Raw genomic sequence first — 18861 nt, 5'->3', positions numbered from 1 at the left:
TATACCTAATGGCAGTAAACAATTACATGTTCTTATTTATTGTACTATATATTGCAAGTTAGAGCTGTATTCACCACACTGTTGGTGCAGCCTCACCAGTCATCCTATGTGGGCCTCAATGTTATGAGCCCTCTCCTCTGCAGCTGTGGGGGGAAAACACACCATTATGCATACCTGTCTATCAGATATTCATACTACAATTTGATAAATCACCAGTTGATATACTTACAAACTTCTGGGGCATTCTGGGCACAAGCATCTTGGATCCACTGGGCCAAGAGTGCCTCCTTCCTCCATTTCAGACCATCATAATGATTATGGACCTGCTCTCCAGTGCAGGGGATGCCAGTGGCATTGGTGAGCTCACATGCCAGATGGTCCCAGGCCTCAGACTTGTATTCTGAGCCCTGGTACTGGCCCTGCAGCAGTCTGTCATCATGGTTCTTAACAAGGAGCCCAGCCATGACCCTGGACTCCAACATGCCCAAGCACTGCACCCAAAAGCATGCTCTCTCTCTAGCACCTGCCATAGTTTCTGCATGGATCAAACTCTAACAGGTTCTGCCTGTATTCCCACCTGTGTGGTTTAAATAAGGCAATGTTCCCACCCTTTGCCACCACTGGACCATTTTTAAAAATGCTAAGCACAACTCAGCTGTCCGCAAGCCCTCAAAGCTTAGTTGAGCAGTGTTTAAAGTGGAAAATGCTTAGCAGTGCTTAGCAGTGTGCAAATCTGCTTAGTAGAACCGAGAACTGCTTAGAATGGGACTGCTTAGCAATGCTCACACTGGCTAAGCAGAGCTAAGCATTGCTAAGTACTGCTCAGACAGGTCTTGTTTAAGCATTGCTTAGCTTGGCTTAGCAGTGCTTAGAAAAACTGAGATAAGGGCAAACAAAAATTTTCATTTAAAAAATAAACATTAGATATTAATTACTCATTATTAATACATTATTATTAAGTGTATATTTTTTACTATACATAATCCCCTGTGTACTTTCATTACGTTACCTTGGGGTGTGACTGTACTGTATCAGACACTTGTGTTTAAATAGTGGTTTTCACCTCATATCTCCACTAACACTGGGATTCTGGACCAGCTACACTACCTTGGTTAACAAATATCAATAATTATATGAATAAATAAAAAAAATAAATATTATAAAAAAGCTTTCTCATGTAAAAACTGAATCATCTGTTTGGGTATTTGAACCATTCACCTAATGCACACATTGCCATGACTCTAACCACTCAGCTAACTTGGGTGTGAAGATTTCAGCTATACATTTCCAGATAGCTTCTCCATATGTTTAAGCACCGTTGAGCAAAGCACCGCACCATGCAAACCCACTCAGCTATGCTTAAACTTTGAATAAAAGAAATAAAAAAAAAATAACTATTAATTAAAACTTACACATTAGACTCCAAATTATTAAATAAGTGTCCGAGGACACTTTCTTTATTGTTTTAGGGCCAAACTGCAGGGGGTGTGTGTTATGGATACTGTAACACACCCCCTACATGATATTACACTTCACATTATTAATAACTGTAGTTGTAGAAATGTGAAAGCATCCACCACGAATCCGTCAGCAAAACACAGGATACAGCTAGTCCCAAATGAAGTCCATTGACAATCGTTTTAAAAACAGCAAAAACTTTTATTCAGTGACAAGAAATGAGCACTTTCGCATAGCCAAGCTATGCTTCTTCAGATATCAATTAAGAATAAAATATCTAGTGCCTATATAGTGCTTTTTGGCGGGCTCATTAAACATACAGATTCCTAATAATCAACTATTAATTAGTTGTCATAGAAACAAGAAACAAATTTAAAAACAGTAAGAAGTATATACATCGCCTAAAACTATGCATGTAAATTATGTACATAGCAATTTAATCATAGATCGTATAATCGTTCATCCCTAACAGCAATAGTAGTCTAAAGAAACTCCAAGAACATCCTATAGCCTCAAATTATGCTTTTAAATCTGTGTTATGTGAACCTTCACTCTCATCAAGCATAGCAGCCGTTACTATATCTAGCAACGCAAAACTGAGTATAGTGACTCACTACCCTTTAACATGGATTAACATTGATAAATATGAAAAACGTTAAATATCCATGACTAGAGGTACTCACAGACACCACCGTGCTGTAGCTTACTTTTATGTCATTAAAACATTCCCCGATCCAAAGCCTTGGGTATATTACAGGCCGGTTTCACATTATGTTAAAAATATACATCCAAAAGCCCTCGTAACTATACGAAGAGTCACGTGCTTTGGAGGATCTAAAAGATAACTTGAAGAAGGCAAAGCTTCTTCTGGGTCCTAGTACCTAAAGCATATCTTTCTTTGCAAACATAGGGCTATAATTTTAAATTCCCTATCTATGTTGTATAAAGCTTAGTCATTTCAAAAGACAAGGCAGTAGTTCATGTAAAATACATAACTAAATATTTCCCTTCCGTAAATGTTAAAAGACCTTAAGTTAAATAACATCACTCATAGAAATAAAAATGTATAAAGTAAATGTGGAAAATATATACAAATATAAACATGATAACATAAATATAAAATAATAACAAACTCTATGCATAGCAAATAAACTGCAAACATCCCGAACATCGAAATGGGGCACTCGCTCATGTAGATATACTGAGTGATCAAACCTACGTTTGTAAATAAGAATGTACCAAATCAACACGGGTACAACCACAGGGCAATATACCTGCTATAGAACATCAGAATGTGTGTATGAAAGCACAAGCCTTCATGCTACACTATAAATACCTTATATTTACATAGGAAAAAATATTGTACGTATGGGAACCATAATGTAGGAGGTTTCCATATATAAAGTAAAGGTGCTGAGTCACAATGCTGCAAAACACTAGATAACCCTGCTAAAGTAGGGGCAATGTCATAACCAAAAAACAAACCAAAACGTAATACATACATAATATATAAACCTCAAACAAGTGAATATTGAGGGAGTATAAAGTACTCTCAACCCATGGCTAAAGAATGGACAATACCAGACAAATAAATGAAAGTTAAAACCATCATGCTGGATAGTAAAGTAATTAAAGGACCCTATACATAGAGGGACCAAATAATATACACCATTAAGCACAAGGCCTAGAGCCCCATTACTCAATGCTACCTACGTTCTAGAAGTACAGGTTTTAAAGGTATGGAGCTATTCAGGCCAGGGGGAAGATGTGCTGCTAACTTAAGTATCCAGTGTAACTCGGCCTTTGCTAGCATGTGTTCAATGTTACCTCCCCTTGCAGTGGATCTAACAATTTGTAGGACCCTAAAAACAAAGCAATGGGGGGGGTGATCTTGTATGTGCCTGGCCAAGGCATTGGTCTCCTCTTGTCTTCTGATTTCATAGAGATGGTCATAAATGCGATCACGTAGTCTCCTTTTGGTTAAAGCTGAACAAAAAAGGCAAGTAGCCAAATAGATAACATTTCTAGTATTGCAATCCGCATAAAATTTAGGTTTAAAAATTAGATCCATATGTGGATGCTTAAATTCCTGCATTTTACTTAGGCTATTACACCTAGGGCAATGTAAACATGGGTAGGTCCCTTTAGTTACTATACCACCCAAGAGCAGGCCAGTAGGTTTGCTTACATTGGTGATATGTTGGTCATTGCAAAGTTGTTTCTTTAGGTTATCACTGTTTTTATAACAGAACCTTGGTGTAGGACCTACTATATCCTTGATCTGCTTATTCACAGTGAGAACGTTCCAATTTTTTCTGATGATACCTCTAATGCTTTCAACCTCATTGGTATATTTAATTACATATTGTAAAGTACTATCACAAGGAGCCAAACCCACATGTGTTCTATTTCTAAATCCATGCGTAGTATGTAATTCACCAGAAGTGACCATATCTATGTCACCAATAATGTTCCTTCTGGTGTCTCTGACCATCATCATGTCATAGCCCCTTTCCTTAAATAGGTACTCTAACATGGTGGATTCCTCTTGTAGATCTTTCATGTTTTGACAGAGTCTAGATATCCTGATAAACTGACTGGTTACTATCCCACGAAATGTATATGCTGGATGCATGCTATCAGCAGCAAGCAGTGCATTTCTCCAGGCAGCTTTTCTAAACAGGGTAGTAGTAATGTATCCTTCATCAGTCAACCGTATTGTGACATCTAGGAAGTTTACATGGTAATGTGAACTGTCTACCGTGAATTTAAGAAAGTTAGTGGTGGTATGTAGATGTTCCAAAAATGTTGAAAAATCTGAACTAGATCCTTCCCAAATTAAGAGAATGTCATCCACAAATCTTTTGTAGTATTTAACTTGACTAAAGGAAGTATGACCAAAAAGAAACTGCTTCTCCCACCAATACACTACGAGGTTAGCATATGTATTGGCACAGGGGGTCCCCATAGCTACCCCCCATGCCTGCAAGAAATACTCATCACCAAACATAAAGATATTATTATTAAGAACTATATCTAACAGTTGTGTAACCAGAATAATTCTATCATTGGAAAATTGAGTTTCATTGTGTAATAGTTCTCTGATGTATTGGATGCCTACATCATTGGGGATAGAAGTAAAAAGTTTCTCAACATCCATAGTTACAAGTAGATAACATGCCCTAGGTTTCTTCAAATGTACACTTTTCAGGGTCTCAAGTAATTGGTAGGTGTCCCTAAGAATATTATTGCAACTATCTACCACTGGGCGTAAAATACTCTCTAGGAAGGTGGATATGTGATCCGTGACCCAACTCCCTCCTGCTACAATGGGTCTCATGGGAATGGGCCAAGTCTCCTTATGGACCTTCGGAAGGCCTTTAAGAATGGGAATAATCGGGTCAGTTAGCAACAAGTACTCATACATCTCTATACTGATCTGCCTGCATAGCAGTAGATCATAGATGTTATCCTTAACAGTGTTGATAATAGTAGAGACCTGGTTTATAGAGATGCGTGTATAGGTATTATGGTCAGATAACAGTTCAAACATACATCTCTTATATTCCTCTGAATCCATTAATACTACCCCCCCCCTTTATCTGCAGGTTTCACAACCAACTTATCATTACCTTTAAGCCAAGTTAAAGCATAATTTTCTTCTTTATTAAGGTTATAAAACCTCCCTTTCCTGTTATGTTTTGAGGAAAACATTACATATAGATCATTTTCACACAAATCCAAAAAACATTGTACCATCGGTTGTAATGGGGGTGAGAAAGTACTCTTTTTCTTAAACACATTTAATGGTTCAGTTTGATTAGCGTTGCAGTCATTGTTGGCAAAAAAGAGCTTAAGACAAACACGTCTACAAAAAAGTCTTAAGTCCAATAGTGTATCTTCTAGAGATGCCCTTGTAGCAGGAATGAAGGAAAGACCTCTGTTGAGAAGGCTGAATACAGCTGAATCAATAGCAACGTTAGAAAAATTAAACACCAAAGTCAGTACCTTGTCCTTCTGTTGGGCATATTTCGTTCGACAGAGTATTTGCGTTTTCTTGCTCCCCTGCTGCTGGACCGCCCCCTTCCTTGTGGGGTAAACTTCCGTTGGTAGGGTAAAAAAGGGGGATTCTGCAGATCTTTCACATTCTTACTTTTGGATATAGCTCCTGTATGGTGATGACTTTGCAGGGCTTCCTGATTCGGTGGTGGTGTGTCCATACTCTGGATCTCAATGGGGTCCAAGTCCCGAACCCTACTGGAAACAGTTGCTGTCTGCACCGTAGGATGGACATCTAAAGATGGTGGTATTGAGTCATTAACAGCCTCTAAAGCAACATTGACATGAACACGATCGGTTGTATTACGAACGGCATTGGCTTGTTCACCCTGGTGTCTAGGCCACACAAACACTTGACCATTTTGAAAGTCAGTATGGTCTCTTTTTAATTTGTGTTGCTTGGTTCTGCTCAACCTTTCACCAAAAGTTTTAACATGTGTTAAGACTGCAAATAATTTCTCATTGCAATAATCAGAAGTATAATTATCAAGAATGTACTGATATATAATGTCCGTTTTATTCCGAAGTTCAGTTTCAAGTGGTGAGAAATAGGACAATAAAAGTCTCACGTAGTCAAACCCAAGATTAATGTTCAGGTCCTGCCATTGTTTTAAAAGAGACGGATGGGAGTCCCCATACGTAGGCATGCAGAATACCCGCATGCCTCTGGGGACTACCTTATAATGCAGGCACGCTTCTAGATGTAATCTTTGCCACAAGTATCTTTGTAGTTGGTAAAGGTTGTTTTCTAGCATTCTCAGTTGATCATGAAACTCTTGTAAATTTTCACCAGTATCAGTAACATTTCTTAGAGTTGGTGCCTCATTCAAATCCAGTGACAATAAAGGGTTAAGATCTTGTACAAACAGACCTGTCCATAAACGAGACGTCTCCCTCGACCCTGGAGTGGAAGCATTCCCAACATTTAGAGTATCCATCGTGGGCGTAGAGTAGTAGACAAAAAGCAGGATAAATGTAACAGTACCAAGAATACTACTCACAGCTAAAGGTGCTTTCACCAAACAAAAGAGAAAGTAGTTGTAGAAATGTGAAAGCATCCACCACGAATCCGTCAGCAAAACACAGGATACAGCTAGTCCCAAAAATATTATTTGGTCCCTTCATGTATAGGGTCCTTTGATTACTCTACTATCTAGTAATGATAGTTATAATTTCCATTTATTTGTCAGGTATTGTCTATTCTTTAACCATGGGTTGAGGGCACTTTATACTCCCTCAGTATCCACTTCTTTGAGGTTTATATATTATGTATGTATTACGTTTTGGTTTGTTTTTTGGTTATGACATTGCCCCTACTTTAGCAGGGTTATCTAGTGTTTTGCAGCATTGTGACTCAGCACCTTTACTTTATATATGGAAACCTCTTATATCACAGTTTCCATACATACGATATATTTTTTCCTTTGTAATACAAGGTATTTATAGTGTAGCATGAAGGCCTGTGCTTTCATACACACATTTTGATGTTCTATAGCAAGTATATTGCCCTGTGGTTGTACCCGTGTTGATTTGGTACATCTTTATTTACAAATGTAGGTTTGCTCACTCAATATATTCATATGAGTGAGTGTCACATTTCGATGTTCGGGATGTTTGCAGTTTATTTGCTATGTATAGGGTTTGTTATTATTTTATATTCATGTTATCATGTTTATATATGCATATATTTTCCATATTTACTTTATACATAGCTATTTCCATGAGCGATGTTATTTAACTCAAGGTTTTTCAACATTTACGGAAGAGAAATATCTGGTTATGTATTTTACATGAACTATTGCTTTGTCTTTTGAAATGAATAAGCTTTATACAACACCGATAGGGAATTTAAAATTATAGCCCTATGTTTGCAAAGGAAGATACGCTTTAGGTACTAGGACCCAGAAGAAGCTTTGTCTTTCTCAAGTTATCTTTTAGATCTTCCAAAGCAAGTGACCCTTCGTATAGTTACGAGGGCTTTTGGATGTATATATATTTTTTACATAATGTGAAACTGGTTTGTAATATACCCAAGGCTTTGGATCGGGGAATGTTTTAATGATATAAAAGTGAGTTACAGCACTGTGGTGTCTGTGAGTACCTTTGGTCAAGGATATTTAACGTTTTTCATATTTATTAATGTTAATCCACGCTAAAGCGTAATGAGTCACTCTACTCAGTTTTGCATTGCTAGGTATAGTAATGGCTGCTACGCTTGATGAGAGTGAAGGTTCACATAACACAGATTTAAAAGCATAATTTGAGGCTCTAGGATGTTCTTGGAGTTTCTTTAGACTACTATTGCTGTTTGAGATGATCGATTATACGATCTATGATTAAATTGCTATGTGCATAGTTTACATGCATAGTTTTAGGCGATGTATATACTTTTTACTGTTTTTAAAATTGTTCTTTGTTTCCATGACAACTAATTAATAGTTGACTATTAGGAATCTGTATGTTTAATGAGCCCGCCAAAAAGCACTATATAGGCACTAGATATTTTATTCTTAATTGATATCTGAAGAAGCATAGCTTGGCTATGCGAAAGCGCTCATTTCTTGTCACTGAATAAAAGTTTTTGCTGTTTTTAAAACGATTGTCAATGGACTTCATTTGGGACTAGCTGTATCCTGTGTTTTGCTGACGGATTCGTGGTGGATGCTTTCACATTTCTACAACTACTTTCTCTTTTGTTTGGTGAAAGCACCTTTAGCTGTGAGTAGTATTCTTGGTACTGTTACATTATTAATAACTGTCCAAGGACACTTTCTTTATTTGTTTTAGTGCCATATGGCACCTTCACAATGCACGGGCTGTGTTACGGATACTGTAACATACCCCCTACATGACATTACACTTCACATTCTTAATATGTGTCCAAGGACATTTTCTTTATTGTGAAAGTACGGTAGGGCACTTTGAGAGTGCAAGGGGCATGTTACTGATCTGCGAGCACTGTAACACACTCCTAACACTCATTCAGTATCCGTGTACACTCCTCCCCCTCAGTAGCACGCCTTCATCAATATTAAAGGTGCGCTGCCCAAAGGGAGATGCAGACATGGACACCATTCACTCCATGTAGAAATAACGCTGTTCCTACACAGAGTTTATTAAATCCGGAGGAATATCTTCATTAAGATCTTAAAATAACCAGATTGCTTCTTCTGGATCTAGTTTCTAATTCTATTATCTCATCCTCATGGGTGTCCCACTAATGGAATTCTGTTTTCTAAATTACTAGTATACTTAACTTTGTCCTTGTACATTGAGGGGATTTAACTGGCTACTTGATTTCTCCAGCACTCATTAGAAAATGGTATACAGCAGTGTTAATGCACTGTAAAGCTTCATTTATTTTATTATGAGAGATAGAGTTATTACATTTTTTTGGACTGATAGTTGATGAAACCATGACACAGAGCATCAGTAGTACAATCTAAAAATTAGAGCTAGTACAGTTTTAGGTCTAGTAAAAGAGTTATGTGAAGCAGCAACAGGCTCAGGATTTTTTGCTCTTATTTTTCTATGGCATACAGTGGCTATTTGATCCTAGTCCTGTCATGGTCAGTTTTAAATCTCTGAGTTTAAAGGTTATTGAGATTCTTACATAACGAAACCTCTACAGTCATTACTAATGCAGTGCATTTTTTTCCAGTTGAAATGGCTGCTTGTGAAGTAGGACTTCATTGGGTTCATCCCTTGGATTTAGCAGCTTGGTGCAAACATTGCATCAGGTTAGACATTCATGCTTAAATTCCCATATTTTTTATTTTATTTTTATTTAACATTTGTTGACCGGGAAAGTCCGACTAGGTTCCTCAGCGGAGGCCCGGGGAGAAATGCTCCAGAATGCATTTAGTTTCTTATGTGTGTGTGTGGTTTTTTTTTTTTCATGCTGCCTCTTAATTATTCAGGAAGCAATTGCAGACTGCTTACTTCACTGATTTACTTTTATAGGAAGTCAGTAACAGTAAATACCAAGGGTGGGAATTTATTTGTTGTTAAATCACAGGAAATTACGCTGGAGTGCAAGCCCTATTTTAGTATCTATGCAGCAACTGTCCAGTTAGAAAAAAACAGACCTTAAGCATTTTCTTTCTTATTGCACTCATAGCATTTGCTGGATCTACTTTTTACCTTAACTTTGTAAGATAAAATTGTTAACACTTCATCATGCATTCAAAAGGGGTGCAACATGTATTCAAATGCAACAATAAATGGCAAATGAGTTATACCATCTTTAACATACTGTTATGTCTAGATTGCTCAAAGAGCCACTGCTAATATATGTTAAGAAGAATAATTAGTGCATGCATCCCCCTTTCCCATTTCATGAGGTATTAATCAGGGCCAAAATGATTTTAAAACAGTCCTTTACCCAACACAGTAATTTTCCTACTTTTGCTGCTTCAGTAATCCTGAGGAAGCAAATTAATAAAATGCAGCATACCTGATCGGGATTGGCAGTTATTTCTTTCATAGCCCAGAACATTTAATATCATATCAAAAAATCTAAGGTGGCGGGGCAAACTGCTGTTAATGCATAAGTAATGATATGACAAAAAAAGAGAAAGTAGGATTGTCCCGGACAGGTAGCTGTGGATAAAACAAACTTTATTCAGTACAGAGGTAAGTGCTTTCACATCCCAAGAAGCCACTTCACCAGACCATTTAATATTATTGCCTGGCTTAGGGGGAAATAATAGAGTAGAAAACAATCCTTTCAGAAATTCTGCCTTGCAATCGTGGAGAAGATAAGCATAAGAACTCTGAGAAGCAGGCCTCATAAGTAATGTTTTGACTCCAAGTGGCAACGTTTTCAGTTTTCTGTTCCCAAAGTCCCAATACCACTTTTAAAATTCATATGGCATTACATATGGCTGTACAACTAGTTAATAAGCTAAATACAGTCGTGTAATTTACATGTCATGCGATACACATTTCTTCTGGAAAATTCTGTTGGAATAGAAACCGCATGTAAGTTGGGCTACATTTACAATGTCTCTGTGTTGTTTATTAAGCTTGCTAAAATGAAATGCTGCTATAGTAGTGATGCATCTGGCAGAACTGAAGAAGTACATCTGCAGAAATGAAGGGATGTATGTGCTTTTCAACAGTCTTTGGGTTTGCGACTGCGGAAGTAAAACACTCAATGGAAAGATGGTTCAGCTGCATATTCATGAGAAGTGTGTAGCACAAACAGGCTGTAAACAACAACAGACCATAAATGTGAATGTAATACACTCATGAAACAGAACAAAATAAAACATTTGATGTCGACACCCATCATATAGCCACAAATAAACTGGAAGACATTTATGTGGGTTTCTCAAATACAGAGTGAAAGCTATGAGCTGACATAAAAACTCCTTTTCCATTCAACTTGGACAATTTGTTCAGAAATTGAAATGCCATTCATGCAAAACAGACAAAACTAGATTTATTGAAGCCTAATACTTATTAATATGTAAGAGGCAGAGAATTCCAAAGTGTGTATGACAGGCTGTTAAGTAAATCTGATACAGAGCATTTAGTTCTGGCAAGCGACTACTGAAATTATAAATGGTAAAAGACTACATTGTTACAAGAACATGCCCATTAATGTATTTAACAGACAAGAGACGATGCATCTAGAAAACACATGTAGAACACATCAGGCATGTTAGCCTACCTGACAGACTGAAACCAAAAGCCAGGCATCTGAACCTCGGTTCCCAACAGTTTAATCCAGAATAATCCAAATTATGCATGCATGAATAAGCACAAGCATACTATGCACCATGACCAGAAAATCACAGGTGTTCTACATTATGACCAAAGACAAATGAGCATTCCGCACATTTACCAGAGAAGGAAGGAAGGATATTCCACACCCATAGCTGCAGAATCACCCATGTTAAACACCATACCCAGAGACAGAAGGGTGTTCCATAACATCACCAGCAATGGACAGGTGTTCATCACACAGTGAGAGACAGATGGATGTCCCATATCATGACCAGAAATGCAAGGATGGGCCAGAGCATGACCAGAGAAACATCAATGTTTATCAACATGAAAAGAGACAGATTGATGTACCACACTGTGACGATTGGGGAGAGATGGGCATTTGTAAATAAATGTAAAATACAGGCATGTTTTCTTGAGTGTAAAAAATACTGTTGCTTTAGTCTCTACACTCCCTTCTCCTGTAATCATCAATCCTATTAACCTTTTCCTTCTGTCTTATTACTACTTCTGTTAACTCAAGAACTTGTACTCTATATTATGTCACTGTCTAACAATGCTTTCCTTTCTTTATCGTAATATGTTGTGTTTGAAATGTTAAGTGCTTTAAATGTAATGTTCATATGCTATGTAATATTTTTCTATATTTTATTATGTTGTATAACTGGAGCTTTTCTCCCCAGGCCTCCACTGAAAATGGATATGTATCCAGTTGGACTAACCCGGTAAACAAAAGTAAATAAATAAATAAATAATAAATATGTGACAACATTGCACTCTACTGGCCCAGTGAAGCATGTTGTGACCCTTTTATCTTAGAATTCGGCTCCAGTGTGTCTGGGTGAAGGTTTCATGCTCATTGTTTTAAGGCTAAAGTTTATGACCAGAATTTACATATGGAAGGTGCTTTATTGCTCTGGTTTCTGCTAGAGTGTATATGTGAAATGCCTTTTATTGCTGTAAGTTTCTGAGCAGGTGTTAGATTGCTAAATAATGCATTTTGTTTGCCTGGGAAAACTTAAGGGTCAACATGATGTAATTTGGGAGGGCCTTAGAGACATGTTTGTTAGTAATGTTTAAATACTATTTCTCACAAGAGACTGAGAGCATTTTGATCTTGGATATCTAACTCAGCATTCTGCCTAAGCTCACATGTAAGTTTTAGGACTGTAATTTCTTGTAGGAATAGTTAAAGCTAGTAAAGATTAATTAGGCATTTTCTTTGAAATTAGACCTGTCCTACTGTATTATTTTAAGTTTCTGTGTGATATCTGAACTCTTAGATATCTCTGTGGTGTAGTAGATTTGTCTTGTGCTTTAATTATTATTAAATATTTTAAAACCTTCTACCTGTGGCTGGTTTATGCTGAGATAAAATATGCTTTAGAGTACATTATATATTTATAGTTTCCTGTCTAAGCCCTTCCAATAAGCCTAGACTGAATAGTCACATTACCATTGGATAATAATATTGCACAGTAATAATTGGACACCCTTTTAAGGGCCTTTTAGTAGCTGATATTATTAGCTGGATGGTGGCAGGGATTACTACCATATGGTCTGGGTAAAGGGGCACAGCTAGAGAATCTGTGTCATCCTTTCCCAGCAGTGTCTGTGAAGTTGTATAAATACTTATCTCAAAGTGTGTGGGTGGTGTGTCAGCTACTTGGCAGGGACACAAAGCACTGGTTGGACAGAGAGGGTACTGGAGGTTTTAGCTTTCCCAGCTAGGCTGAGATCTGGACCCTATATCTGTGCTAGTGGGGAGTCGTATTGGGGACCTGGTGAGCAAGGGAGCAACCAGCCCCAGACTGACTGTGATCTCTGTGTGCACTTAAGGGAAATTGTACTTTACTGTGTGTATTAGTTATCCATTCTATGAGATGACCTCCCTGGTGTTAGTGGTGAAGACTGAGGCTCCTTGATTGCTGGGCCAGGTCACGGTCATCACACATGTTTGGCAGTGGTGGGATCTACTTCACATACTAATTGGCTTGTAGTAGTGTGGGTAGAGTGAATTCCTGTAGCTTATATACAGTGATCTCTAAAAGTGTTTTGTACTCTAAAACAGCCAATCAGTGTATACTCAGAAAGGACTTTTGTTACGTTTGGCTGGAATTGGCAAAGTGACGACCTTTTTGCTAGTGTATACTCAGAGTTCAGATCACAATTGTTTTATTTGTTTTGTTAGCTTAGTGGTAGTCAGGGTGAGCAGGCAGCATGTAAGCAGAAGAGTATGGAAAGCTGACAAGGAGCTAGCTGGCGGAGATATGCCAGGCTAGGGAACTGGTGCATGGAAACCTGACTAAAGCAGACCTGATTGCAGCCTTGGTTACAGCTGCATCAGAAAACAGCAGCCTGGAGGACAATCAGACTGACAGTAGAGATACAATATAATCGGAGAATGGACAGCTCAACCTTTCTGCAGTGGACTTAAAAATCCAGCTGGAGCTAAAGAGACTTGAGTTGGAGGCCAGGCGTATGGAACTAGAACAGCCGGGAAAGTGAGGAGTCTACAAGCTGAGGAAAATGAATGGCAGAGGAGGCATGAGAGGGAAATGCTGACTCTTCACCAGAGTCATGGAGGTAATGGGGAAGGGAGTAACTGGACCCCAGAAGCACAAAAGGTCAGTAAATTTCTTCCACAGTTTAAAGAGGGGGATAATTTTGATAGCTTCATTCATATGTTTGAGCGGGTATGCAAACAGTATGAAGTTGACCAAGGGCCTTGGGTATGGTTCCTGACCCCCTTACTCCATGGTAAAGCTGCAACGTCTTTAGTGTGACAAATGTTACATGCTTTAGCAAATGCATGACACTGACTGTTTTGATTATACTGCTGTAAAAAGACACTTGTTGGAATGTTTTTAGCTAACACCTGAAATGTATAGGAAAACGTTTTGTGAGCATAGACGCAAGGCAGATGAAAATGTATGTGAATATGTTGCTGAACTGAGCACTTATTTTCATAGCTGGGTGAGTGGATGTCAGGTCACCACTTTTGAAGGGCTGGCAGACCTTTTGGTAAGGGAACAAGCTCTTAGCACTTTGCCTGAGGACATGAGGATCTGGTTAGCTGATAGACAGTGTGCTACTGCAGAGGAGATGGGGAAGAAAGGAGATCTATACCTAGCAAGCATAGCAAGCAGGGCAACCCTGCACAGGAAAGGGACCCCAGTACTGCTCATGGGACTAAAGGAACCCATGGTGGGCAGCACAGACAGCCCCAACAGAATCCACCAGTAGCAGGGGAAGCCACTAGTCCAGGACCTAGGGTGAAATGTTTTGAATGCAACCAGTGGGGCCATGTGGCATACAGATGTCCATGGAGGCAAGGTGGGGAACCAAAGGTGAGGGAGCCAGTAAGTGGGAAAGACAAAATGCCAACAGTAGGTTGTCTTGGGACAACAAGGGTATCAAACTACCACCAGAGGTTATATCCTATTGTAGTGAATGGCAAAGAGGCCATTGCTAAGAGAGACACAGCCTCTGATATAACCATTGTAAGGCCTGCACTGGTTACAGAGGAGCTGTACTTGCCTGGGCAGTCTACTTCAGTCAGGGTTTTAGGAGGGATCCCATTCCAAATACCTTTGGCTAGGGTTCACCTTTACTGGGGGGGGGGGGGTAGAAAAGTAAGCCAGCAAGTAGGTGTGTTTGAGGATATACCTGCAGATGTCCTGATAGGGAATGGCTTTGATAGTGCAGTACCCTGCAATTGTGCAGTTACATGCAGTCAGGCTTGGAAACAAGCATGTAAGTCTGGTAGCCTGGGGGAGACCCAGACAGACTGCACACTTGCAGCCAGGACTGCTGAGGTGGTTACTTCAGGGAGGGAGCTGCTCTGTAGCAGTGAGATTGAAGGTGAGCCACAGCTGCTTGTGGGTACTGATGGTCCCTTGGACAGAGTGACTGCAAAGGTAGAGGTTAGTAGTAGTACCCAGGCTGACAGTGAGGCACCACTGTCAGAGGATGCCAGACTTCCTGTGGAAGGGGAGCTGGGAAGGGTTACAAGGAGAGACTTGAGAAAGGCTCAGCTCTCAGACCCTACATTGCAAGGCCTGAAGCAGGTAGCTAGGGAGGCACCTGATTCTTAAGGGACTGGGGAATCTGTATACTGGGACAAAGGGTTACTATACAGAGAGTGGACCCCTGAGGAAGGGCTAGAGAGACTATAGCAGTTGGTAGTGCCTAGAGCTTACCATCTGGCGCTTCTAGCCATAGCCCATGATATTGCCTTTGCAGGTCATGTGGGCATAAAACGTACAAAGAGGCATATTATGCTAAACTTCTATTGGCCTGGAATTTCCAGAGATGTAACAGGGTACTGCAGTACCTGTGAGCAGTGCCAAAAGGTAGGCTAGGCAGGAGACAAGGTGAGAGCTCCTTTGATGCCTTTCCCTGTGATTGAGGAGCCATTTCAGAGGGTAGCTATGGATGTTGTGTGTCCTCTGAATACCCCAAGTTCCACAAGGAAACATATATCCTAGTGATTGTAGATTATGCTACACGATACCCTGAGGCAGTGGCTTTGACCTCCATTGAGGCAGAGAAGGTGGCAAATGCTTTGCTAGAGATTTTCAGCAGGGTAGGTTTCCCAAAGGAAATACTGTCTGACAGAGGTGGAAATTTTATGTCAGACTTGCTGGCTTGTCTGTGGAAGTCCTGTGGGGTGAAACACATGAAGACCACCCCCTACCATCCCCAGACTAATGGTCTTGTTGAGAGGTTAAACTCTGCAACACCAGGTGGATACAGGACCCCAAAAGCCTATCAGGCAGGCCCCTTATAGGGTGCCTGAGAGAATCAAACAGACTCTGAGGGAGGAGGTACAGGAGATGTTGGAACTAGGGGTAATTCAAGAGTCCAACAGTTTCTGGGCCTCACCAGTGGTGTTGGTGCCAAAGAAGGTTCTGTGTGGATTACAGCAAATTAAATAGTCACACAGAGTCGGATGCTTACCCCATGCCTAGAACAGATGAGGCCCTAGAGCAGCTGGGTGGGGCTAAGTATCTTACAACCATTGATCTTACCAAGGGTTACTGGCAGGTGCCCTTGACTCCCAGTGCTAGAGAGAAGTCAACCTTTGTGACTCCTTTTGGATTGTATGAGTTCACAAAGATGTTCTTTGGGATGAAGAATGCCCCAGTGACTTTCCCAAGGCTGGTAGATCATATCTTAGCAGGAGCAGGAGGGTTTGCTCTTGCTTAAATGGATGCTATTGCTATCTACAGCCATTCCTGGCAAGCGCACCTTCAGCATGTCAGGGAGGTGCTGGGCAGACTACAGAGGGCAAGGTTGACCATTAAGCCGAGCAAATGTCAGGTGGGTATGGCAGAGGTCTCCTACCTAGGGCATAGAGTGGGGAGTGGTAAGATAAGGCCAGAACCTGCCAAAGTGGAAGCTATTCAGGTATGGCCTGTACTTGTTACCAAAAAGCAGGTGAGGGCATTCTTGGGGACAGCAGGGTACTACAGAAAGTTCGTTCCCAATTATAGTACCATAGCTGCTCCCCTCACAGACCTGACAAGGATGGACAGGCCAGATAAGGTAGTGTGGACCCCAGCATGTGAGCAGGCATTTCAGAAGTTTAAGGAAGCTTTGGGAGGACACCCTGTGTTAGCCTGTCCAGACTATAGCAAAGAATTTGTTGTGCAGGTGGATGCTTCAAACTATGGGGTGGGGGCTGTACTTAGCCAGATTTTTTCAGAGGGAGAAGAGCACCCAGTGGTTTATCTCAGTCATAGGCTCCAACCCAGGGAGGAATGCTATGCAGCGGTAGAAAAGGAATGTTTAGCCATAGTGTGGGCACTACAAAAACTTCAGCCTTATCTGTATGGAAGAAAATTCACTGTGATGACAGATCACAACCCTCTAACATGGTTAAACAGAGCCAGTCAGCAAAATGCCAAGTTGCTAAGATGGAGTCTGGGGTTGTAAATTTATAATATGTCAGTGCAGCACCGCAGTGGGAGTAGCAATACCAATGCAGATGGGCTCTCAAGACAGGGAATGGGGTGAGGTACACCCAGATAGACCTGACACTCTCAAGCGATGTTTCTCAAGGGGCACTTGAAAAACTTGCTTGAGTTCCCCGGGGGGGATGTGATGATTGGGGAGAGATGGGAGAAGGCTGCCAGCCTAGTCAAAGAGAATTTGATATATAATTCTGGCATTTGTAAATAAATGTAAAATGCAGGCATGGTTTCTTGAGTGTCAAAGAATACTGTGAAATGTGGAACTGCAAAATATGTGACAACATTGTACTCTATTGGCCCAGTGAAGCATGTTGTGACCCTTTCATGTTAGACTTCGGCTCCAGTGCATTTGGATGAATGTTTCATGCCCATTGTTTTAAGGCTAAAGTTTATGACCAGAATTTATATGTGGAAGGTGCTTTATTGCTCTGGTTTCTGCTAGAGTGTATATGTGAAATGCCTTTTATTGTTGTAAGTTTCTGAGAAGGTGTTAGATTGCTAAATAATGCAGTTTGTTTGCCTGGGAAAACCTAAGTGTCAGCATGATGTAATTTGGGAGGGCCTTAGAGACATGTTTGTTAGTAATGTTTAAATACTATTTCTCACAAGAGACTGAGAGTATTTTGATCTTGGATATCTAACTCAGCACTCTGCCTAAGCTCACATGTAAGTTTTAGTACTGTGATACTGTGATTTCATGTAGGAATAGTTAAAGCTAGTAAAGATTAATTAGGTATATTTCTTTGAAATCAGACCTGTCCTACTGTATTATTTTAAGTTTCTGTGTGATATCTGAACTCTTAGATATCTCTGTGGTGTAGCAGTTTTGTCTTGTGTTTTAATTATTCATTATTAAATATTTTTAAAACCTTCTACCTGTGGCTGGTTTATATAGAGATAAAGTATGCTTTAGAGTACATTATATATTTATAGAGTTTACTGATTGAGCCCTTCCAATAAGCCTAGACTGAATAGTCACATTACCATTGGATAATAATATTGCACAGTAATAATTGGACACCCTTTTAAGGGCCTTTTAGTAGCTGATATTATCAGCTGGGTGGTGGCAGGGATTACTATCGTATGGTCTGGGTAAAGGGGCACAGCTGGAGAATCTGTGTCAGCCTTTCCCAGGAGTGTCTGTGAAGTTGTATAAATACTTATCTCAAAGTGTGTGTGTGTGGTGTGTCAGCTACTTGGCAGGGACATGAAGCACTAGTTGGACAGAGAGGGTACTGGTGGTTTTAGCTTGCACGGCTAGGCTGAGATCTGGACCCTATAGCTGTGCCAGTAGGGAGTCTTATTGGGGACCTGGAGAGGAAGGGAGCAACCAGCCCCAGACTGACTGTGATCTCTGTGTGCACTTAAGGGAAATTGTACTTTACTGTGTGCATTAGTTATTCTTTCCTGTCTTCTATGAGATGACCTCCCTGGTGTTAGTGGTGAGGACTGAGGCTCCTTGATTGCTGGGCCAGGGCATGGTTGTCACACTCACCATAAACATAGATGGTCTGATATTTGTCACCAGGATGAGAGGCAGATATCTCACACCACCAGAAATGTAATGATATTCCTCATACTGAACAAAAACAAATGTATGTTCCACACCATGAACAGAGACAGATAGATATTC

Source organism: Protopterus annectens, chromosome 2.part1, assembly GCF_019279795.1.
Source record: "Protopterus annectens isolate FY-2018-M chromosome 2.part1, PAN1.0, whole genome shotgun sequence".
Lineage (NCBI taxonomy): Eukaryota > Metazoa > Chordata > Ceratodontiformes > Protopteridae > Protopterus > Protopterus annectens.
Note: the sequence above shows the minus strand (reverse complement) of the source record.